Source organism: Peromyscus californicus, unplaced genomic scaffold (assembly GCF_007827085.1).
Source record: "Peromyscus californicus insignis strain IS unplaced genomic scaffold, ASM782708v3 Scaffold_18__1_contigs__length_77618521, whole genome shotgun sequence".
Classification (NCBI taxonomy): domain Eukaryota; kingdom Metazoa; phylum Chordata; class Mammalia; order Rodentia; family Cricetidae; genus Peromyscus; species Peromyscus californicus.
This window is the reverse complement of record NW_026294480.1, coordinates 36,292,005-36,318,065: the sequence shown is the minus strand read 5'-3', so window position 1 is coordinate 36,318,065 and position 26,061 is coordinate 36,292,005. Positions and strand designations below refer to the sequence as shown.

At 43.0% G+C, this 26,061-nt stretch overlaps 1 long non-coding RNA gene across 1 annotated transcript; it reads left to right on the top strand.

Annotated features, from left to right (window-relative positions):
* The first annotated feature begins 6,318 nt into the window (after window positions 1-6,318).
* On the top strand, window positions 6,319-16,949 carry LOC128113233 (uncharacterized). The gene is made up of 3 exons (XR_008219386.1): window positions 6,319-6,506; window positions 13,489-13,633; window positions 16,897-16,949. It is a non-coding gene; the product is annotated as an uncharacterized LOC128113233 (long non-coding RNA).
* Window positions 16,950-26,061: the final 9,112 nt, after the last annotated feature.

Sequence of the window (26,061 nt, the reverse complement as noted above, 5' to 3'; positions counted from 1 at the left end):
ATTTTATAATTAATTTAATTTTACATATCAGCCACGGATTCCCCTGTCCTCCCTCCTTCCACCCCTCCCCAGCCTTCCCCCGCAATCCACCCCCCATTCCTACCTCCTCCAAAGCAAGGTCTCCCCTGGGCAGTCAGCCCAGCCTGGTAGATTCGGTTGAGGCAAGTCCAGTCCCCTCCTCCCTACACCAAGGCTGAGCAAAGTGTCTCAGCATAGGCCCTAGGTTCCAAAAAGCCAGCTCATGCACCAAGGACAGATCCCGGTTCTACTGCCTGGGGGCCTCCTAAACAATTTAAGCTAATCAACTGTCTCACTTATCCAGGGGGCCCAGTCCAGTTCCATGGGGGCTCCTCAGCTATTGGTTCACAGTTCATGTGTTTCCACTAGTTTGGCTATTTGTTTCTGTGCTTTTTCCAATCATGGTCCAGTATCTCTTGCTCGTATATACTCACTCATAAGTGGATACTAGATGTAAAGCAAAGGATAACCAGACTGCAACTCACAACTCCAGGGAGGCTACCTAGTAAAGAGGACCATAAGAAAGACACAGGGATTGCCCAATGACAGAGAAATGGGTGAGATCTACATGAGCAAACTGGGTGTGAGGGGGGGTTAATGGAGGGCAAGGGTCAGGGAAAGAGAGCTTAGGGGAACGGGAGGTCCCAGCTGGATCAGGAACAGAGTGGGAGAACAAGGAAAGAGATACCATGATAAATGAAGATCCCATGGGAATAGGAAGAAACAGAGTGCTAGAGAGGTCCCCAGAAATCCACAGATACCTTCACTATAGACTACTGGCAATGGTCTAGGGAGTGCCTGAGCTGACCTACTCTGGTGACCGGATGGCCGAACACCCTAACTGTCATGATAGAACTCTCATCCAGTGACTGATGGAAACAGATACAGAGATCCACGGCCAAGCCCCAGGTGGAGCTCCAGGAGTCCAATCGGCATGAGGGAGGAGGGATTATAATAGATAGTTTCTAATAAATTAGGAGATCAAGTCTATTTCTTCCATTTACACTGTAAATAAGTAACCATTTCCAGAACAGACTTCATTGAGCATTTGTTTCAAGTTACTGAGAATGGCTGACATGAGTCTGTACCTGGTCCTCAGAAACCACCATGCTCCACTGTTTATGGAGAATTCTGGCTTTCAATAGCAAGCTGTTCTGTGTAGACACACCCATTTCAAGCACAAGGTAAGATTTTAATGTTCTTAGAAAAAAGACACTGAACATGTCTCATCTGAACAAACAAATGCAGAATCTGTGGATTTGGGTGAATTTGATTATAAAACCTACACATCAAATAAATTGTCTCTGGTGGATGTTTAATTGGATTAATTAATTTAAAGAAGTATGTCCTGAAGGCCAACAGAATGACGTACTAAGTAAAGGTTCTTGCCCCACAAACCTGGCAACCTGAATTCCATCCCTGGGACCGATGTAAAGATAGAAGGTGAGAATTGACTCTACAAAGTTGTCTTTGACCACCCATGTGTGCTATGTCACACATCACCAACACACACCACAGGCGTGTATGTGGGTGTACATACACATAATTTTAAAAAGTGTTTGCTGAATATCTATCCTGAGCTAGGCATTAGAGTGGGGTCTGCGGGCACAACAACGATCAGGGCACAGTCCTTGCAATATTCAGACATTTGTGCATCATTCTATCTTTAGTTCTAGTCAAGAGGCTTTTCATTTCTAGCTGGGAATTCTCCGAGGCATGTGTTTGAGAAGAATGTAGAAATAATATCCACATTTCCTATACATGAGAAAGTCAAAACAGAAACTGAGACATGGTTTTCTCTGTATCCAGTGTTGCTTCTCAATGTCAACCTGCCTGCGCTTTATGTTCTCAAAGCCCCCTTCCCTTGGGAGCACAGTACCATGGAGATCATAATTGTCTGTACAGTGTTTGGAAATCTTCAGAAGTAGACTGCTATAACTGTAAAATAATATTCAAAAAAACAAAAGAATTTGAGACTCAGTGTTGGCTTTTCCCTTCCTAAGGCAAATACCTGTTGTTTTTCTCAGTAAGCATAAGGAAACAATGGAACTTGTCAAATATTTACGATCCAATTTTTTTTTACTTTGTTTTTTGGATCCTGTGGGGGGAATTTTGATTATTCATAATTGCTCACTTTTAGTAGGTGACCTGATTTTTTTTTATTTTATAATTGCTTGACAAGTATTATTTAAAAAAACCCCACAAAATTTAGAGTCAGAGAAATACTACTCTCATGAACTTGAAGTTCCAGAATGGTAGTTTGTTACCTGCCAGCATTTGTTCCATGAATTCACATTCCCTTAAGATCCTGTACCGTTTTCTATGTCTATAGACTGTTGCTATACATGCATCAGGAATATAGGGGCCTGAACCATGTCAGCTCAACATGGTTTGTAGTTGTTGCATGGCTATATCTTCCGTGGGAAATGCTGTCCCAGCCTCTCTTTAATGAAACCACACAGCTTCATTCTCCACCTCACTCTGCCAGCTGCTCACCCTTGGAAGAAGATCATAGTAAACCTACTGGAGTTGTTCTTAGTGAAGTCCTTTTGGTTATCACCCCAGCACCTTCTTTCTCTCCAAAGAACAGAACACTTGCGTTTGTCATTCATGGAACTTAGATCTCTGGAAGAACAAGGATTTTGCCCTCCATGCGATTGCACCTTGGATGCCATTCTTGCTGATGCTGTTAGGTGGTGTGTTCCAGCACTGTGGGGAGAGGCAGTGATGTCAGAACCACAAAGAGAATGGTTCTTAAGAGTTTCCGTGGCCTGATTTCTCACTCTGTCCCCCGAGATATAATTACAGAATGAGTGCCGCATTGTCAGGAGTGTGGTCACTCAGGATGAGTTGAGCATGCTCCATGAGACCAGCAATGACAAAATCCCATAACACACACACATGCAGGCAAGACGTATACGTGTGCGTGTGCATGTACGTGTGTGTGTGTGTGTGTGTGTGTGTGTGTGTGTGTGTGTGCAGTGAACATTTTAGCAGTTACTGAAATCTGTCTCTTATGGGTTGACTTCAGAATATTCTTGTAACTTCATGTGCAATACTCTTAATTATGCTTATGTAACACTGACCTTGGTGGCCAAACACCTTGCCATTGTTGTAAATTGGATGGTAAATGGGTGGTATGTATTATTTCAAATAAAGTAAGTTGCCAAAGTTCACAGCACTCTGAAACTTCGAGTTCATTCCACAGTATCTAAGATTTTGCAGTTGGAAGTATCATTAAGCCACAGGCCACAGAGTGCAGATTAAGAGGTGCCAGTCAGCTAGGGTGAGTCCAAGTGAACTCAAATAAAATAATGAAAACGGTGTAAAACACAGGCCTTCTCAGATGAGAGTTTTTTTTCTCACTTCTGGTAGAGATGTGGGTTCAGAGAAATATTTTTAACAATGCAGTGAAGATAACGTGACGTTACACACCATCAGTGACCTAGCGATTAAGATGTACTACAAACACGGTTTTGTGGTTTTTTTTCCTGGCCAGGTTAGGCCACAGAGTCTGCTGGTCTGAGTTCATTTGCAGGGTCTCTGGCTACCTGGTCGGGTTGGGTTGGGGTTGCCACAGCATTGGGCCATTTCTGGTGTGTTGAAGGACCTCTTCTCTCAGGGCTCTTCTCTTTGTCCTATCTTTCATCCCAACATGTCTTCTCTTGAATTTGTGCACAGTGGGAGTGGGGAAGGGTTCAGCCACTCCAGGGACTTTAGGGTTCCTCTATTCCTTCATCAGGCTGTGATATCATGGTCTGTGATAGTTCTCCAGTAGTTTCCTGGATTTCACTCTGCTTCAGGCAATCATGGCAAAAAATGGCCCTTCTGTGTCAGCAATATTTGAACTGTATCCTTTTAAGGAAAGATGCAGAATCTGCAGGAAGAACAGAATATACGAAGATCCAGAAGGACAGCAAGGGGCCTGGCTTTCATAACAGAGGTGTACATGAAATAAATTTTGTGGCATTAGAGTGTGAAGTGATTGGCAAGTAGGATGAGCTAGGACTGTAGCCCACAGTAGGAATCAATAACCATGCTAACCCCCTTGCCTATTGTGGTGGATAGCTAGGAAATACTGTCTGCTCATGGCCCTCACTCAGGAGAATGGTTCCTGATGGCTCTTTCTGTAGAAGGTGGCTTTACCACCTCCTTCCAGCTGAGTCATGATAGGAGGTATGCTCCAGCCCCTGGCATCTATCTCTATCTGCGTATGGATGGCTTTGATAACTATATCTCTGGGTTAAAGTACTCTCTTGGTGAGTTCCAAGTCTATGCATTCAAACTCTTTTTCTGTTTCTACCATCAGCTGTTGGAAGGCATCTCTATCTCTCCTTGCATGTCCCACAGGCATCTATGCTCAATGTATTCCAACTAGAAATCGTCATCTTCTTCCTCTGTCTAGCTTTCTTCCTTGGTTTCTTTAGTTTGATTTATTGGGATTTTTTTTTACAGTTAGCACTTAAATTTTTCTATTTTATTTTTATTTCTATGTGTATTTACAGATTTGTATGTATGTTCACATGTGTGCATGCACTTGGAGGCCAGAGGTCAATTCTGGAGTCTTTCTTAATTGCTTTTCATTTTTTTGGTGCCTCTCTGAACTTGAAGACCTCCCATTCAACTAGGCTGGCTGGCCATGGAGCACCTGTGATCCATTTGGCTTCATTTTCTCTGCACTGGGATCATGGGCACCCGCTGCTGTGGCTAACTGTCTTTGTAGCTTCTGGAGGCTTGAACTTGGGTCCTCATGCTTATGCTTACCCGCCGCCAAGCAGTTCATCAGGTGGCCGTCTCCCCAGCCCCATTTTTAAAAGATGAAAAGCCAAAGCAGAAAGGTACTTAAAAGTCAAAGAGGTTGCCATTTAATATGTAAACATGGCCAGTTTCAAATTCAACCGGCTTCTTCTAAAGAAAAATAAAGCATCACAACTCTGCCTGAACTTTTGTTTTTGTTTGTTTTTTCCTTTTATTGAAAACATATTTTTTACATAATACATCCCGATGACTGTTTCCCCTCCTTCCACACCTGCACACAGTGAGCACTCTCCAAGCTACAAAACATTTCCCTGTCATTCTTGCAAGGAGTTTTATACTGTCTGGCTCTCTCTAGGCAGTTATAAAAACTCAGGCTATGTACTTGCCTACCTACCAGGTGCAGATAAACAGCCAAAGCAACCTCAGATTATTCCAGAATGTTCACTGCAACGGTCAATTCTTCAGGTTATCTTTTCCCCATTAAGATCGTGGCCTCGGGCCTGCCTGTGATCCATTTCTGCAAGATGGTTTGACTTTTCTCTTTTGAATGGGGCCTTCAAGGGTTATTTAAAAAGTGAAATATTTCAGCCTAGAAGCTAGAGGAAACATTGCAGGCTGGCATGAGTTAGCCCTCAAGAAAGCTCAAGGCATTTTTCTCTGCCATGTTTGTTCTACTGAAGCCCTTGCTGGCAGAGCGTCTTTACTGTTTTCAGCTGGACCTGCGGTATCCACTGCTTTTTGACGGAGATAATCCTTAGAGATATCTAGGAAGGAAAAGCAGACCTGTCTGTCAGTGGCAACTATGAGACAGAATGATTGTGCTTTTTCACATAGGAGGGGGTAGGTTGAAAAGGGATGGAGGTAAAGTGTCCAGTCTGATGTCCGCCACACAGGAGGTCCTAGAGGCGGGGTCCCTCTCATCACTGTTATCCATTTCACTTCTTCTCATCCTAGTTAAGAGCTATGATAAACTACAGGTAGAGAGGCACATGGCAGTTACAGTTTCCGTTCCCAGTGAAGACTAGTTGAATATGTACTTTTTATGTTCACAGTATGCTCAATGTGGGTAGTGTCCAGCAACAAAATTCTTGTATTAATTTTCTAGAACAAAAGCATAGCCTTAGTTCACATGGAGTCATAACTGACTGGCAGTACTAGCAGTGAAGGGTAGGATCATTTTCTGGAGGATTGATCTGATTTGTTTGGAGGATGGATCTGATCTGTTACACTGAGATCACTGAGGTGCAATGTGACTGGGGTTTTTAAAATAATTTTTTTTTTTAGATTTCTTTTAAGTGTATTTTGCCTACATGCATGTATGTGTACCACATGCATGCATGGTACCTGCAGAGACCAGAAGAAGGTGTCAGATCTCCTGGGACTGGAGTGATAGACAGTTGTGAGCCACCGTGTGGGTGCTGGGAACTGAACCTGGGAGTAGCCAGGAGTTTTAACTGCAGAGCTCTCTCTCCAAACCTGTGACTGGATTTTTATTTATTTTAGTTGCCTACAATCTTTTCACTTTTCTTAACAGCAGCTTATTAAGCCAATTATTTCATCCCTACTGAGAGTGGCCAAGTGGGACTACAATCAACTACGCTGACCTTAGTTAGCTAAAGGTGTGATTTGACACCAATGGGACCAAGCCCAAGCTCCCTGCCTGCAACAGGAATTGTAACTAAGGAGAAAGGAGACTGAGTGTCCTTGGAATCCGCACATCCCATTGACAGGTAGGTCTTGGTTAAAGAGAATTCTAAGTTCCTAATTAACCACTGGAGCTGGTCAACTCTGCTTTGCGCCCACTGATTCTGCTATCCCTTTTTAATTCATGTACTTTTGTTTATCTGGAAGCCAGTCCCTGCTTACTGTAGTCAAAGATGTCCAATCGCTACAGAGACCTGCCCAAGCGCTGTGGGTCTGACACACGGCTACACACTGAGGTCTGCTGGGCCAAGCAAGAAGAGAAGGGTCATGACACAAATGCATGCTTTTCTCAAAGACTCCAACTCCAGAAGTGAGAAGAATAGCATGACATTTCTCATCCCTTAGCCAAGGCTAATCCCATTTGCAATCTTATGCAATTTTTTTTTAGTTTTAAATTTTTAGATTGATTTATTTTTGAGATTATAATTTTGAAATTTCCCCCTTCATGTTCCTTCCTCCAAACCCTCCCATGTGCCCCACCTTCTTGTTCTTTTTGAAATTCATGACCTCTTTTTCTTAAGTGCTTTAAGTGTTGTTGTTGCTGTGTGTTTCTCTAAATATATAAATACAACCTGCTCAGTCTGCATAGTGTTACTTGTATGTGTATGTTTCCGGGGCTGACCATTTGGTATCAGATAACCAGTTGGTGTGCTCATCCCTGGGGAAGACTCTTTCTCCCATTCCCAGCATTCCTTAGCTGCCTGTAGGTCTTTGTCTAATGTTGGTGCCTTACAAGCTGACTTCCGTCCACATTAGCATGTACATTAGTGTCACTCTTGTCCAGGTCTAGTCAGTCACACTGATGAGATTTCATGAGCGTAGCTTCTGATACTTTTAGGAGACAATCTCACAGCAAACTCCTGGATCCTTCGACTCCTACAATCTTTCCGTCCCTACTTCCTCAATGGTCCCTGAGTCTCAGGTACAGGACTTGTGTTGGAGATGTTGGGAATGACCTCCGTAACTCTGCAGTTTTATTGGTTGTTGTTTTCTGTAATGGTCTCTGTTGCACAGAGAGGTTTCTTCAATGGGGGGTGAGAACGACATTCATCTGTGGGTATAGGGATACTTTTTTCCTTTTTTTTTAAATATAAATTTTTATTGATTCTTTGGAAATTTCTCATCATGCACTCCAATCCCACTCATTTCCCAGTCCCTCCATATCTACCCTTCAACCCTGTAGTGTCCCTCCCCAAGAAAACTAAAAAAAAAATTAATTAAAACCAAACCAACCAAACAAAAACCCACTTTGTTCCTCCATCTTTCCTACCTCTCCAACACCTCTTCATTCATCTTACTGGCATTGGGACCTTCCGTGTGTCATGCAGTACTACCCGCCCCCACCCCCCACCCCACCCCACCCCTGCCCCTCTCAGCTTTACTTGCAAATGTTCATTGCAGTGAGTCACTGGTCTGATTCAAGGCCTCTGGCTTCCAGGACATCATCATCACTGCACCCTTACCAAAACTGCTCTTGGATATCCTGCTGTTGCCTCAAGTCATGGAGATCCTGTGGCTATGGTTCTGTAGGACCAGTCCCTTCATGCACTCCAGCAGGTCATAGATGGGGTGGTCCAACTCAAAACCCTGGATGTGGGTCTGAGTGGTAGCTGGTTTGGTCAGTCTAGGCTACTAGGACTGCCACCCCTCCAGACAAGGGACAGAGCCAGCTCTTTTATACCCATGGCGTCAGGGCCAGTACTCCCACACCAGTGGTGAGGGGTGGAGCCATCTCTCCTGTGAGAGGCAGGGCCAGCTCTTCTGCTGCAGTGACCAGTGAGTGGCAGGGCCAGATCTCCTAGGGTGAGCAAAGGGTAGTGCCAGCTCAGCATGGCCCTCAGATTTCAACACACATGGTTCCTGTGGGCCCCTGTGGTAACCAGACATGGCCCTCAGCAGCAGCTTGGGCCCAGATGTCACCATGGCCCTGGGTGACAGCATAAGCCCCTCAGATCAGCATGGCCCTCAGACACCAACATGGCCACAAGTGGTAGCCCAGACCTCAGGAATCTGTGTGGCCTTTGGGAGCAACATGGGCCACAGACATCAAAACAGCCCCCAGCGGCAGTAGGACCTTGGACCCAGACATGGTCCTTAGCAGCAGCCTGGGCCTAGATGTCAGCATGGCCCCAGGTGGCAACACAGGCCACTCAGATGAGCATGATCCCAGTGGCAGCATGGCCCTCAGACACCAAAATGGTCCCAGGTGGCAGCCCAGATCCCAGACATCCACGTGGCCTTCTATGGTAACAGGAGCTATCAACAGCAACACAGACCCTGGCTGTGGTAGGACCATTTTGTAGAATATCATTTTAAGATGTGTTACCTTTGTTTATGCTGTGGGACATTTGTTTAATGATGCAAAGATGTGTTGCATTCTTTTATGTTGCATTTGTTTAACTCTGTGAAGCTCTGTTACTGTGCCTGTCTAAAACACCTGATGGTCTAATTAAGAGCTGGACACACAAGGCAGGAGAAAGGATGGGCGGGGCTGGCAGGCAGAGAGCATAAATAGAAGGAGAAATCTGGGAGAAGCAAGAGAGATCAATGAGTTAGAAAAGAAGGGGCCAGCCACCCAGCCACACAGCCAGCCCCAGAGTGAGAATGAAAGTAAGATCTATAGAAGTAAGAAAAGGAAAAAGCCCAGAGGCAAAAGGTAGATGGGTAATTTAAGTTAAGGAAAGCTGGATAGAAATAAGCCACACTAAGGCCTGACATTTATAAGTAATAATAAGCCTCCATGTGTGATTTATTTGGGAGCTGGTGGCAGGTCCCCCAAAAGAACAAAAGAGTAAAAAGAAACCAACAACAGACCATGGAAGGGATACATCTTTGGAATGTAGTTAGGAATTATCCTGGTTTAGTAAAGTGGCTGTAGGTTCTCCTCAAAGACCCATGACTTCACTAGGCCACAATAGTTGACTAGGTTTCTGGTACCAGGCATGATTTCCTTGTTGTTGAGAAAATCTTAAGTCCATTAGATAGCTATTGGTTACTGTCAAGGTATGCATGCCATTACCGCACCCTTAGGGTTATTGTGCCAAGCTGGCCACATTTTAAAATCTTTTAATTAGTCATTGACCTCTCCCATAGCAGTACAGCAACACATCATACAAGGCACAGTCCGTGTTAATGGAACAGGGTTGTTGGTAAGCCAGAACCCTAAGTGCTAATTCAGACTCTGTCACTATTGAGAGTGGAAACTTATTAAATTAATTAAAATAAACTTAAATTAATCCTGGCCTCACTTTACTCTGAAGTAAAAGTCAGAATCATCCATTGAGCATGATGGTATACACCTGTAATTTCAGTACTCGGGAGGCAGAGGCAAATTCTGAGTGAGTTTGAGGATGATCTGGGTTTGTCTCAAAAAATGTTAGAATCATTATTCACGCCTTATCTGCTTATTAGCGTTAAAAGGGCAACGTGACATCATGTGTGGAGAAGGACTTGGTGCATGAACACAAAGTGTGAGAAAGTGACTGGAAAGGATGCTGTGGGATCTAGCTTGGGTCCTCCTCAGAGTCAAGCCCACTAGTCCTCGGTTCTCATCCTAACTGATAGTTATACAGGCATTTGGACTTAAGCTTTTGATGTTTGTGCCCACCTCTAACTGTGTAATTCTGTGAGGGGAAAATTTACACCTATTTTATGTGGGGAAGCTGACGTCATTAAGCTTTACTTGACTAGTTTGGTTCCGCTATTTAGTCCAAGCGCCCTTCAGCTCTGACGAGTCTGTATTTCAGGTCACGTTTCCTGGTCTCTTCAATGCACTGAAGATACAGTGACATTGTGGGGATGTAGTCCAGGCTAGCCTCAAACCCAAGTAATCCTGCCTCAACCCTCTTGAGTGCTGGAATTAAAGGCATATGCTACCATGACCAGTTCACAGTTACATTTTTTAAAATGCTTATCTCATCCACACTCTCGCTAGTTCTGCATCTCTGCCATGCTGGCTTCCTGTTCCTGAGATACCCAAGTCCTATCCCAGAGCCATCTGCATAATTTCCCCATCTGTTATGGCTTGGGGATATTAACAGTCCACACAAATGATTCTTGTATTGAATGCTAGGCAGGCAGTTGGGTGGTGCTACTTTGGGCGTTTATGGGGCTTAACTGGAGGAAGTAGGGGCTGGAGCGTGGGCTGTTCCAGGCCCCTTCCTATCAAGCTGTCCGCTTCTTGTTGGCCATAAAGTGAATAGTTCTTACCCCATCTTCCTGCTGTGGTGTTCTGCCTCATCATGTGCCCGGAACCAGTAGAGTCCAGGACTGTGGGCTGAGCCCTCTGGAACAGCAAACCCAAATAAATCTTCCCAGGCCCTAAGCTGTCACTCATTTTACTGGAGTGATGCGATGTCTGATGAATACCATCTTTGCCCAGTTAACTTCTCCTCATTCATTAGGGTTTATACTTTAGGTCACTTCCTCAGAAAAGTATTCCATGATTTTCTAGGTCTTGTCAGATTCCTGTTAGGTGTAGTTACATCACTTTCTGTTCATCTTCCTCTTTAAAAAAGTGTGTGTATTGCCACCTTGGGCAGTGGTGACATTCATGGGTCTGTGGTCCTACTGTGGCTGAGGTTTGTGCTGAAGTCTGAGTCCCGCATTGCTACCAAAGATCACACAGAAGCCCAGGGTTGGGGCTGCAGTCTGAGGCCTTGGTGGTGTCCTGGGGCCATGCTGCCGCCAGAAACAGTCTGACCAGAGTGGCTTCCACCCAGAGCCAGGATGTTGTCCGGTCCCAAGCTACTGCCAAAGGCCATGTCTTGGTCTACGGTCCAGCTGTAGCTGGGGGTCTATGTTGATGTCTGTGGCCTGAGTCACCTCAGGGAGCCATAGGAACCAGGGGGGATGAAATCAGAGAGCCATGCTGAGCCAGCCCTGCCCTTTGCTGGCCCAGGGAAAGCTGGCTCTGCCTCTTGCTGGACACTGCAGCAAGAGAGCTGGCTCTGACCCTTATGGGAAAGCTGGCCCCTGCACTCAGGAGAGATGGCCCCACCCCTCACCAAAGGCCAGGGTGAACTGACCCTGAGGGCATGGGCATGGGGGGGCTGACTCTGCCCCCTCACCTGAGGTGGGTGACCGCAGTGGCCTGGACTGACCAGCTCAGCTATCACCCAGGCCCACAGCTGGACCTACTGGACCTCATAAAGGCACTCACTGGTCCTATAGAACAATACCTGCAGAATCTCTATGACTCCAGGCGGCCATGGGATGTCCCAGAGGAGTTCCAGTGGGGATCCAGTGATGATGGTGTACCAGGAACCAGAGGCCTTGAACCAGACTGCTGTGGGATGGTCTGTATGTGCTCTGATTGGTCAATAAATAAAACACTGATTGGCCAGTGGCCAGGCAGGAAGTATAGGTGGGACTAACAGAGAGGAAAATTGAGAGAACAGGAAGAAGGAGGGAGAGACTGCCAACTGCCGCCATGACAAGCAGCATGTGAAGATGCCGGTAAGCCACGAGCCACGTGGCAAGGTATAGATTTACAGAAATGGGTTAATTTAAGATATAAGAACTAGATAACAAGAAGCCTGGCACGGCCATACAGTTTGTAAGCAATATAAGTCTCTGTGTTTACTTGGTTGGGTTTGAGCGGCTGTAGGACTGGTGGGTGACAGAGATTTGTCCTGACTGTGGGCCAGGCAGGAAAACTCTAGCTACACCAGACCAGTGATTTATCGCAATGAACATTTGCTAGTAAAGCTGATTAGACAAAAGGGTATACTATGTGACTTGACAAGGCTCCCAATGCCCCCAGGATGAATGTGTTGGAGAGGCAGGAAAGAAGGAGAAGCAAAGAGGTTTTTTTCTTTTGGTTTATTTTGTTCTTGTTTTTGTTTGTTTATTTGCTTGCTTGCCTTTTTTTTTTAGCTTTCTTTTGTGGGGGACACACTGCAGGGGTGAGGGGAGGATATGGGGGACAAGAAGAATTGGGGAGGTGCATGATCCTCTCAAAGGATCAATAAAGAAGTTAATTTTTCAAAAAAAGTGTGTGTGTGTGTGTGTGTGTGTGTGTGTGTGTGTGTGTGTGTGTGTGTGTGTGCATTTGCATGCAGCTGTGAACATGCGAATGTATACATCAGAGGACAACTTTCAGGAGCTGGTTCCCTCTTTCCATCAGGGTCAGGGGCTTGAACTCAGGTTATCAGGCTTGCACAGGAAGCACTTATACCCACGGAGCCATCTCCCTGGTCCTCTGCTGGTCTTCTCAACACTTTTCACACTTGTAATAGTTAACTGTTTCATCTGCCCAAGGAAGTCCTTGTGTCTGGACTCCTAAATCCACAGCTGGTGGTATTAAAAGACAGGGTCTTTGGGGGAGTTTAAACCATGAGGATGGAGATTAGTGCCCTTGTAGAAGGGCTCCCCTAAAGAACTTTCTCCTTCTATTTTCACTGTGTGAAGGAGATCATGGAAAGAGAGCAGTGTCCAGCCTGGGAGCCGGTCTAAGTTTATTTTCAGTTTCCCACCTCTTTGGTAATGTATGTTTTGAGGCTAATTGCCCAAATGGGAAAAACTTTTAAATTTTGTGTATGAGCTGTTATGTGCATACTTGCTATTTAATATATTTCTACAGGCTGGAATCCTGCAAACACAGGATGCTATAGATTCTTTGTTGCACACTTACCAAGTGAATAGTGCAAAAGATAATTACTATATTTTATGTAGCTGCATGGTCAAGTACATTCTTGATACAAGCAAAATTGCCTTTAGCCAGATGTCAATGAGACCATTATTTATAATTTTATGAGTCTCATGATTAGATGCATTTCTTTCTAGCTGACTTTCAGTTTTATACAGGGGTACATCTTTGGCCTTGTATCTTTGGGTTTCAATGCTGTGGGGGTTGCCTAGCAGCAGTGAGAATATTCTTCCTCGAGTGTTTTCTTATGCTGGAGCAGCCTGCAATAACTTAACTACATACAGAATTGACTATGAACCACATAGCTCAATTCAATTAAGTTAAACTAAATGTATTTTTAATTTTACTTCCTCTTTTAGCTGGATCCCAAAATAACTACAGCTGCTCCAACATCACCCTACCACCGTCAGTTGATTATGACTCCTGTTTGTTTACATTCTAACATCCAGCATGGTGAACCTGCTGGAGTGGAAGCAATAAGGGGTCCGAATCGACTAGTTGCAGGTAAACTATTTTAAGTATGTGTATTTTGCAAAGCACATGGTCATTTGGCATTGCCGGCACACCAATGACTTTGGAAAGGGCAATGCAAAGGGGAGGGGGAGGTCCAAATATTCTGATTCTTAATCTCCATGAGCCTGCTATTTAACACTCCCTTGAATCTCTTTAGTCTAAGCTCCTGCTCCTTTTTTTTTTTTTAAATGTTCTCAGTATTGACACGAGAAAGAGAAATTGAAGGGGAAATTTGGATTTAATGTCCTCTCCCCACTACCTCTCTTTTTCTGCCTTTCTAGAACTCAGGTACATACCCAGCGTTAAAAAGAAAACTAATGAGACTCCTCCCTACCTGTGTCCCTTTTCTATGACCTGGAGAATATCGACAATGTATAATTGAAAAGGGACTCTTGGTCTCTGGTGCCACCAGGACAAGTGGGTTCTTCAGCCACAGTCTTGGGTCCCTGAACTTTTCCTTGCTGTCCTTCCCAGGTGTTCTTCGTCAGGGCATCCAGAAGTTGCTGGTTCATTGCACTTCAGAGATTTTGGTTCAGGCTTGGTTTTCTCAAAACAATCCAAGTCCTAGATGAGCCTAATCTCTTAGGTTCGTTTTTGTTTCTGACCTTGAAATTGTTCAGAAAGGTTTTATTTAAATATCTACTATCTAAAACATGCCAGCTACCTGAAAAGGGTAAAAAAAAAAAGTTTCCTTGAGAATTTGAAGATTTGACATTCACCACTGAGTTCAGAGCTGAAGTACAGCCTTTTATTCCTCAGAAAAGCCCTTGTCAAACTTTACTCTTGTGAATTATTTGAATACAACTGTGTGGAAGCTTTTAAAAAAGAATGCCTTAAGGGTATTAGTACTTGGCTCCAGAGTGGGAAGACTTTATTTTTATGTTTCGATCACATGTTTTGAAATTGAGAGTTTGATTCCATTTCCCCAATTACATTCCTCTAATTTCTGGCTTTGATTTAAAATAGATGATTTGTTTTTTGATGGAGAAAGATGTTCTGAGGCAATTAGTCTCCTGTTAGAAAGACCTCTAAGAAGATTATCACATTATATAACTTTGTTTTATAATGTTTACAACAAAACCCACATATTTATACATGCAAATTTAACAGTTTTTGTATTAACTTGGCCTGGGAGATTAGGATGTTGGTGGATGATAACTTTCATTGTAGCTTTGAGAGAAGCATTTTATTGTAATGGGCTAGAATCAAACTCTTCTATTAGAGCTTGGAGGTCCCATTCTTCAATGTTTCATACTGCTTTTCATAATCAGTTTCAAACTTAATCACATAAAATTTGAGAGGCAAAAAGAATGACTTACGTGAAAATTTGCAGACGAATACGTTTTAAGCTGTTTGGCACGGGCTTTTGGTCACACAGTAAGGTAGAGATGCCCAGATGATGAAATACAGGGATATACAGCTGTGGCACAGCCGAAGGATTATATCAGTCTCACATTCTCCCTAATTTGAGACCTAAGGAGTCTCAAATCCTTAAGAATAGGGTAATGATGTATAGGTGGACATTGAATTAGGTCTTTTACTGCATAAAAATTATATTGAATATACTTGTGGAGAGCCAGCTCGTAACAGACAACAAGTTAACTGAATTTATGTATGCATCATGAATATTTACCCAACAGTAAGGTAGCGTGCTGGTCAGCTTTACTTGTCAACTTGACACAGCCTTGAAAGAGACTCTCAGTGAGGGGTTATCTCTATTGGGTGGCCTGTGTGTGTGTCTGGGCGATGGGTAGGGTTGTCTCAAGCTCGTTGATGTATGAAGACCTAGCCTGCTATGGGCAGTACCATTCCCTGGGTAGGGGGTTCAGAACCATACAAGAGTGGAGGAATCAAGCCGAGCCCAAGCAAGCAGGCAAATGAGCTCGTAAACATTTCAGTGTTCTCTGCTCCTGATCGTAGACATGAGGTGACAAGCAGCCTTCCTGTTCCTGTATGGATGGACATTGTAAACCCAAGAATCACTTTTCCAAAAGTTGCTTTTTGTCAGAGCATCTTATTATAACAACAGAAATGAAAATAAGTAGATATGAGTGTTCCTTTAGAAATAACAAATTTGAGGTGTGAATGTTTAAATATAAAAGGAGAGACGTCGTGCTCAATAAATACATAAAGCATCCAATAGTCAATGAACGGAGTTGAAAACAAACCCAAATGTCACTTCACTGTTAGAGTGGAGGAGATCCAACAGACTGATAATATGCAGCATTGGTGAAAGGTCTGAGATCAAACCTTCATACAGTGGAGCTTGAGAAATCCCCCCTGCAAGCAGGAACTTAGGGCGAGGTGTAGTACATACAAAAAGTTCTTTAAGAAGTAAGGCTGGATAGTTGTTTCTTGGGTTGTTGGCTGAAAAAAAAAAGACAAAAATGAGAAAAAAAAGACAAAGTCAAAAATTTGAAAAAAATGTGATTTGATATAGTTATTCCATTTCTAGGTTGATATCAAAGAAATAATAAAGTAAGTCCAAGAATATTAGTAGTGGGTTTAAGAGCAACTAGTAATTCTTATAAAACATTAGTTAAGTATATCTGCGGTGGTTTATATTGTCAACAGGATCAGGTTGGAGAAAAATCTCTAGGCACGTCTGTGAGGAATTTTCTAGATTGAGCTCATTGAAGTGCGAAGACCTACATTAAATGTGGGTTGTATAATATGATGGGCTTGGGTCCCAGAGTGCATAAAAAAGAGGAAGATGGGGAGCACAAACATTCATCTTGACTCCCTCTGGACTAGAATGTGATGTGACCAGCTGTCCCAAGGCCCTGCTACCTCAGTTTCTCTGCCATGATGGATTGTAACCACAAACTTGGAGCAAAGTCCTCTTTCTTGAGCTGTTTCTGTATTTTGTTGTGGCAACAAGATAACAGACAGAGTGTTATGCAACATTACTAGCAACAAATACTAAGCATCTTAAGTGGTTGGTAGCATCCTTTTAGGAGCTGATTCCTTGGGGTTTTTCATTCTTGCAGATCTTTAATGCAGAAGTGTTGATTGACGTAGCTCCAAACTGTCTTCATGGGGAAATTTGTATCGTGAGCAGCCTTGACAAGATGGTCCTTTTGCAGAGTGAAGAACAAGTATGCTTACCACCCAGTAGAACAGATTCAGAACCTTTTAGCTTTAGTTATTTTTGGAAGGAGTGGAACATGTTACTTCATTTTGCTGTTAGTTTGGGGGTCAGGTCTCACCATGTAGCCCAGGCTGGTTTTTAACTCATGACTTTCCTGCATCAGCTTCCTAGGTGCTGGCATCACAGGTGTGCACCAATGTGCCCAGCATCACAGGTATGTACCAATGTGCCCAGCATCACAGGTGTGCACCAATGTCCCCATCATCACTCTACTTTGGGGATAACCATTTTCTTTCTTGTGTATAAACAGCTCCCCCAACCCCAGGGCTGTTGCTGCTTAATTATCTTTGGTTAAATTTTGACTGACCCTCATCACTGGGCTTTCTCCTGCTTGGTCTGATCCTGTGTTGGAGAGTGGTGGGGGCAGGGATGGAGGGATGTGGCAATGATCACAGGGTGGTGTCAAAGGCCACAGTCCTTTGGCTAAATTTCAGCAGCTGGGTGGTCTAGAAGGAAGGACTCTAGGTTGACTTTACCTGGAGTTTATTCTTTATATTTTAAGACTGTTGAATTTTGGGTGGAGATAATCCCTCTTCTTTGGCAATGGTGGAGTCCCCCTTACTCCTGCCCCCGCCATCCATTTATGCTTCGTTTTTGACACTTACAAATGGGAAGCTCTTTTTCTCTTTGAAGATCAGCTTTAAGTCTAGCCTCTAGCAGCACCTGTTAAACACCAACTTTGTAATTAAAAGAGGTGCTTTTCCCTCCTTTTTGTAAGAGGATATTACAAACATCATCTACATAATGTAAGACTTTACAAGAAAAATAAAAAAATACTACCAATAGTAGCAAATAGTTAAAGAAAACACTTGTTTGAAAAATAAATACCCATGAGAGTAATTTTTTATGAGTTTGATCATAAATGAGAGGATTAAAACTGTGGATGAGGGCCATGCCAACTTGGGTGGTCTGCGCTGCCACCTGGGGCCATGGTGACATTCTGGGCTGGGCTGCTGCTGAAAACTGTCTAGGTCTGTGGTCCTACCACAGCCAGGGTCTGAGTTGATGTCTCTGGCCTGTGATGCCACTGGAGGGCCACACAGACACCCAGGATCTGGGCCACAACCTGTGGCCATGAAGGTGTCGTAGGGCCATGATGTCATCTGGGCCAGGGCTGCTGCCAAGGGCCGTGTCTGGGTCTGTGGCCCTGCAGCAGCAGGGGTCTGGGGTGATGTCCATGGCCCCTGTTACCACCAAGGGCTCTGCAGATGCCCAGGGTCTGGACAGCCACCTGAGACTACGTTGGTGCCCAAAGGTCATGCTGCCACTGGGGCCATACTGATCTGGGTGACCTGTGCTGCCACCAGGGCCATAGTGATGTCCCAGCCTGAGCTGCTGCTGAGTGAGGGTCATGTCTGGGTCTGTGGTCCTGCTGCAGCTGGGGTCTGTGATGATGCCCATGGCCTGTATTGGTGAAATTATTAAGGCCACTCCACGTAGTTAAAAGGAGATTTATTTAATGGCGTAACTTACAAATTAAGGAATAGGTAGGTCGCGGAGTCTGGGGAAGGTGTATCACAGTCCAGCGGTGTTCTCTGGAGCTCTGCTCGGTCCACCTCTCCAGTCCAGGGTCCCGCAACAGAGAGAGCGCCCGCCGATCCAGCTCTCGGGTCCCCCGGCGCCTTCCTTGGCCCCGCCTTGTAGGCGTGACAGTTGCCGAAGTCTCAATGGGGGTTGGAACTTCCAGATCAAAGCTGGAATGGCTACCCACTACATCTCCCCCTTTTTGTCTAAATAAGAAAGTTCTAACCTAATACAAGACTATATACAAAGGAATGGTTATCAAATATTGTCCAGGAATAATGAGGGATAATGACCTAGATAAGATGGAAGTACAACCAATGCAAACAATATCAAGCAAGAAACACATACTAAAGTCCAGAGAAGTATAGAGCATAGGTAAATGGCATGTTACAAAGATCATTCCAAAAGGTGTCCTATCCTAAAGAACCTGAATCTAATACTTAATATGTTCTATCTACTAAGTTGTAACTATAACTGCTAGTCTTCAATCCCATCAAAGACCTGAGAAGGAATATAATGGTACCTGAGAAATGGTAGATGGATGCAAGCAACTTTCGGGAATCTTGCGAGAGTAGACGGAGACAGCTGGCAGCCTGGACAGTCACCTAATGTTTCTCAGCATTGTTGGTGCATTCAAATTGGCTACAGGCCTAAAGTATCTGACAGACCATTTTCAGAAGCAGGAATTCTGAAAGACCATCTTACCCTGTCTTGGCAGAGTACAGTGGTTGCTTTCCTTGTGTCCCGCTTGTCCAGAAAAGATAGCATTGCATTAGTACTGTCAGCCGTCGAGGCAAGGGCAGTTCTTTGCCCAGTAGGCCATTTTGTGCCAAGAAGACAAACTTCCAAATGGAAATGTCTTAGAAGCCCAACATTCTCTTGGGATCAAATTGGTGCAGCCAGGAGCAATTATGTCTCACATCAACAGAATTCTAAGTTATTTAAATGCCATATTCTCTAGGTCTATGAAGTGTTTGAAGATTACCTGTGCATCTGACCTATGTATCTATAAATCTGGATAACCTAACTAACGTAACTATAGAGATGACAAGCATAGGTGACTATAAATCTATAAGTCTTATCTACCGAAATAACCTAAGGACTAAGGCTTCATGTAAACAAACAGTCTATAAGCAAGTGTATGGTAAAGAACAATGACTTCAAAATTGTGACAATACACAAGATGTTATAACAGAGGTAGGAGTATATAGTGCGATATGCAATATGACAATAATCTTAAATATATATCAATATACCGAATATCCTAAACAGAAGTAGAACCTACATAAAGTATGACAGATATAAATTTACATTTGTATCAATATACAAGTATTTCAAATAAGAGTAGAAATATATGTACATTATAACAAATATAGTTCCATATTTGTATCAATATACAAATTATCTTAAACAGGAATAAAAAAATAGTTTACATTTGTATCAACATATAAGAACCCATAACAGTGCAAATTACAGTGCAAATTATTTAAGGCTATTATTTTACTAAATTTGTTTACTAGTATATATAATAATCTACCATAATATTTTATACCTATCCAGGCAGAAAAACTCTAGCAACAGGCCTGTGTTAGCACAGGTGGTCATTGGGAACTATGCTGTGCTGAGCCAGTCCAGCCCTTCACTGGCCCTGAGATAGCTAGCCCTGCCCCTCGCTGGATATTGCAGAAGGATAGCTACCCTCCCCCCCAGGCTTGCACTTCACCTGGGCAGCACACTAAAGCTGACACACTAAAGCTGACCCTGTGGTCCAGCATGCAGGTGAGCCGACCCTGAGGGCATGAGAGCAGGAGAGCTGACCCTGCCCTCTTCATCTACCATGTGGTGGCATGGGTGAGAGAAAGATGTCCTCCCCCCTAGGCCCCATGCTACCTGCTGCGAGTGAGAGAGCTGGCCCTGGTGTCATGAGAGTGTGAGGGCTAGCCTTGCCCCTCAACAGCTGCAGGACACAGGAGAGGGGGTCCTGCACCCCAACTGGACAGCACGCTAGAGCTGATCCTGTTGTCAGATATATTCTGGAGGACCATGGACATACAAAGACAGAAAGAAGCATTATAGTTATATAGAGAATTGTTACTTTTGAGACAAAGTGGAAAATTTTCAAAGATTTTAGATCTTTAATAATCATAAAAAGGATACATCGCTGACCATAAATAGACTTATTACCTGGTACACAAATCCATCTCATGTATATGACAGCCCTATTTAAATGGAGATGTAAAGTGACCATAAAAAGACTTCGGCCCAAAGTAACAATGATTAGTGAAAAAAAGAGGCTGTGGATTTGAAAGAGAGCAAGGTGGGAGGTATATGGAAGGGTTTGGAGGGAGAAATGGTGCAATTCTATTATAATCTCAAAGATAAAATAAATTTCAGCCCAAGGAAAATTTTAAGTGAGCCTTCTCAGGTTCTAGCCCTTAACTATAATTTGAGCCCTTGAGAGGCAGAGTCAGGAGTTCAAAGTCATCCTCAGCTATATTGTAGTTTAAGGCCAGCCTGGGCTACATAAGGTACTGTTGTGTCTGAAAATATCAGGAAAAAATAAAAAACAAAACAAAACAACAACAAAGCCAAAGAAGAGTCATGATTCTGTTAAAAGCCTGATAAAACTGAAAGGCAACATAGAAGACTGCGCTCAGGTCATTTAATTTTAGCTCTTTTATCAACTTCACTAAAAGCAGGTAAGTAGATGACAAAAGCCAGTTGCTTTGATTATACAGAACTGGAAAACCTTAAAGATAATCTTTAGTCATACCAAACTTGTCTTTATGAGACATTTGTAACTCCATACAATTTTTATAACTTATTTAGGTTTTAAAAACATAATCCTTAGATGATAGTATCCCAGAAATTATAAAACATACATATATTAGCAATACCCTTCAATCACTGGATCTTTTCTTCTTAAAAATTTTGGTGAGCAACAGCTCTGAACCATGCCGTGTAGCTGGCAGGGCCAGGACTCAACTAAATGCCGCCTTGGGCCACACTGTTAGGGTGATTGAGTACAGGGTGGGGAGGTGGAAGAAAGACAGAGCTGGAGCAGTTTGTGGGCTGAGGAGAGAGGCAGATCTGAAGAGGTAAGGGTGCTGAGGAACCTGATAATGTGAATGGCCTGCTTGCCAGGGGGTTCCTGGGGCAAATAATTCTTTATGATACTTTGTTTTTGGGATCCCTTGTTACACTGTTTCATGATTACATTCTTCCTTATGGCTGAATAAGGCTCCACTGTATATATAGCCCACATTTCCTTTATGCCCTCATTGGTTGAAGACATGTAGGCTGATTCCATGACTTGGCTATGTGAATAATGCTGTGCAGTAAACATGGATGTGCAGGTATCTTTTGATGCTAACTCCTCCTTTAGATAAATACCCAGGAGTGATACAATTGACCACATGATAACTGTATTTAGTTTTTTTTGTTTCGTTTTGTTTTAGGAACTTCTCTACTGTTTTTCATGTTGACTAATTTACATGTTTACTAATTTACATCTATACCAACAATCTCTAAAAGATTCCTTTCCCTCTGCACTCTCATCAGCTTTTTAAAATTTTAACTAAAAGCAATTCTGGTTGTAAGTTGGAATCTTAGTGTATTTGGTGCCTTTTCTCCAATGCATGCTTTTGACGCCTTTGTGGAAGGTGGCTGTAGTGACTTTGCTTTATTTCTTTCCTAGTGAGGTCTTTATTCCCATATAGAAAAGCTATTAATCTTTTGTCCTTAATTTTTGTGTTCATCGACTTCATTGTTGCTTGCCAGTTCTAAAAGGTGAAGCCTATAGAACATTCTAAGTATAGAGTCATGCCATCTGCAGAGAGGATTCATTGAACTTTCTGTTTGTATCCCTCCTACTTCATCTTAAATTATCCCACGTTGGCTTCCGTGAATGATAGACTGTCACCTATACACCAAGTAAGCCCTTTCCTTCCAAGTTGATTTTGTTCAGTGTTTTATCACAGCAACAGAAAGTAAATTAGAACAGGGGCCAAGTAAAGAACAGGCCTTCATTTAGCCTTTTATTCACTCTCCACATTTTTATCTTTCCTCACTATATTTATCAATCAATTATATTTCTTGAGTAACCTTTCTGTACCTCTATTGCTTTAAGTGTGACTGCAGATCAATATTGGGAGCAGGAATAATTGGTTTTATAGTGATTTTTTTTTTACTGGAAACTTCTCCATTTGTGATTAGTGGAAGGCTTTATCTTCTCTTTTATTGTGGGATTCTTTTGCTCATTTTATTGCTCATTAGCCCATGTTCCAGTGGTGTGCAGATATGTGAGAGTAAGCTGATGTAAAGGAAAGTCACCAACTGATCAAATGAGTGTCACAGAGAATTACAGTCAGCCTGACTCTTTGGCTGCCCAATTTGGAAAGAATGCACATGTGTGCACTGGGTGCTTTACTGACTCAAAGATAGTAGTGGAACAGAAATTCCCCCTTAGCTAGCAGTTCACAAGGAAGCGGTAAAAGTTTGCTCACAGCCCTGAACCTTCTCATTTTCTAGTTAGCAGTTGTGCGATTATGGTCGCAGATGGCTGGTGTCACAGGGAGAGATTTCCTGTTAGTGTTCGTTCATGTTTGCTATTCCCTTCATTAGTAAAAAGGACCATCTCGGTTTCTGGGGGTTTATTCATTTGCTCCTGTGTCTTGTCTGGGAGATGTTACCATTTCCCACTGACTTCTGTCACAGTATTTTTGACACAGTTCTCTGGAAACAATACCTCCTTTCATCCCAGAGAAATTTCCAGTGGGGCAGGAGGCATGTTACTATACCCCAGGGGAGACTTTCAATTCATGCTGGGGAAGTTAGTTAATTTGTTAGGTTTATAGTGAGACTTTAAATGTTAACAGTAAGGTCAACAGGATAGTTGATGACATTTGGTCATGTTTTGGCCTTCTAAAAGCCTTGGCTGATTTAAAAATAAATCATTGCAGACAGACCATTAAATTTTATGAACTATGAATGTGCTTAATAGCCCTGTTTAATAAAATAGCCTTAAGTTTTTCCATGGGCCATTGGTTTTACCTGAGGCTATGTTCAGATTTCAAATGTTGTTGACCATCTTAAATGTAGTTATAATCCTCTCAGACAATAGTGTGGCCACTGCCTTTTCAGAGCATTTGTCTGCATTTGACCTCATTGTAAGGTGAGGCTACAAACTTTGGTAGTATTACCAAGAGTATTAAAACCAACAAAAACTTTTGCTTATGGTAAGTGTGTTATTAAAATCATGTCTGACTCCATAAAGACTATGATCTATGAAAATGATGATTGAAGGGGTTGGGCTTTTGTCAACAAGTTTGTAAAAATAGCAACTCTAATAATCTCTAAATTAAAAAAATACTTTAAAATCTTATATTGTTATGTACAAAGTGTCATTGCTATAATATAAAACCTGAGTCTGGGAATTTTATGAAGAAAATGAGTTTGTTCAGTTCATAGTTTAGAAACTTAAAGTCCAAGATTGAGCACTTTGTGTATTCACCTTCTGGTGAGGGCCGATGGTTTATGGCATCTCACTAGGAATATGTGTAACAGAAGTCAGGGAGGCATGTAGCCAGTGATTCAGGGGTCAGACTTCCTCTTTGATCTTCTACTAGGCTCTTCCTCTCCTCTTATAGGTTCTGCAACACTGCACTGAAGAATCAACTTCCAACACATTAACCCCTGGGGAGCACAGGGTGAATCCAAGCCATGGCAGAGACACATCTTTGCCCCCACCCAAGGTATTTTTAAAAAGGAAAAGTTTATCCTGGTGGTTAGTAAATGAGTTTGTGTGTTTGTGTTCTGGCTCTACTCCTCTTTACTGAAAATAGATTCTTTGCTCGTCCAGTGTATCCTGATTACAGTTTTTCCTCCCCCTGCTCCTCCTAGTTCCTCCTCACCTCCTCTTCCATCCAGATCCACTCCCTTTCTTTCTCTCATTAGCAAAGAACAGGCCTCCAAGAGATAACAATGAAACATGACAAAATATAGTAAGATAAAACAAAGAAACAAAAACCATCGCATCAAAGTTGGGTAAGGCAAATACAACAGAAGGAAAAGAGCCCAAGAGAATGCACAAGAATCAGACCCACTTGTTCACACTTATTCTCTCTCTCTCTCTCTCTCTCTCTCTCTCTCTCTCTCTCTCTCTCTCTCGTGTGTGTGTGTGTGTGTGTGTGTGTGTGTAATGATTGGCTAAAGTTTCCTCCTACACTAGAGGGGAACAAATATAGGACCCACAGCCAGACATTATGCAGAGAAAGACAGAGAGAGAGAGAGAGAGAGAGAGAGAGAGAGAGAGAGAGAGAGAGAGAGAAGAGAGAGAGATCTAGTGATCTAGTCCACTATTTTTGTTTTTGTTTTTGTTTTAAATTTTATTTTATTTTACAATACAATTCAGTTCTACATATCAGCCACCGATTCCTTTGTTCTCCCCACTCCTGCCCCCCTCCCCTTCCCCCCAGCCTACCCCCTATTCCCACCTCCTCCAGGGCAAAGCCTCCCCCGCAGACTGAGATCAACCTGGTAGACTCAGTCCAGGCAGGTCCAGTCCCCTCCTCCCAGGCCGAGCCAAGTGACCCTGCATAGGCCCCAGGTTTCAAACAGCCCACTCATGCAATGAGCACAGGACCCGGTCCCACTGCGTGGATGCCTCCCAAACAGATCAAGCCAATCAACTGTCTCACCCATTCAGAGGGCCTGATCCAGTTGGGGGCCCCTCAGCCATTACCAAAAGCAATCTACAGATTCAATGCAATCCCCATCAAAATACCAACACAATTCTTCACAGACCTGGAAAGAATAATACTCAACTTCATATGGAAAAACAAAAAACCCAGGATAGCCAAAAGAATTCTGTACAATAAAACAACCTCTGGAGGCATTACGATCCCTGACTTCAAGCTCTACTATAGAGCTACAGTAATAAAAACAGCTTGGTACTGGCATAAAAACCGACATGTGGACCAATGGAATCGAATAGAAGACCCTGACAATCAGCACACCTATGAACATATAATTTTTGACAAAGAAGCCAAAAGTGTACAATGGAAAAAAGAAAGCATCTTCAACAAATGGTGCTGGCATAACTGGATATCAACATGTAGAAGGCTGCAAATAGATCCATATCTATCACCGTGCACAAAACTCAAGTTCAAGTGGATTAAGGACCTCAACATAAATCCCGCTACTCTGAACCTGCTAGAAGAGAAAGTAGGAAGTAGTCTTGAACGCATTGGCATAGGAGACCACTTCCTAAATATAACACCAGTAGCACAGACTCTGAGAGAAACAATCAATCAATGGGACCTCTTGAAACTAGTCCACTTTTAAAGCTGCTTGATAGTGCTTCAAATAGGAGAATGTCACAAAGGTAATCTTTGTGTGTGTGTGTGTGCTCATGTGAACCTATTGCTGTTACTCTTTGCATTGGTATTTATATAGCATCTACTAATTGCTTAATGTGTCCCAAGACCTGTGGGTCTAAGTGTGGACTATCTAGACATCAAATAATTTTATTAAGTTCTTTAGTATTTTTTTCTATTCGCTGGAAACAACACAGATGAGGAAGCCACAGGGCTAGCTAAGGCTTTTGTTAGTGTTGACCCAGCAGCCCATTTTCTTTTTTCTCCTTTAAGGACCCCTCATCCTTCCTAACCTTTGCTTTGAAAAGTGTCCTTTACAGATAGACTCTTGTTATAAAGACTCAGGACAGCTGGACATGGTAGGCTAT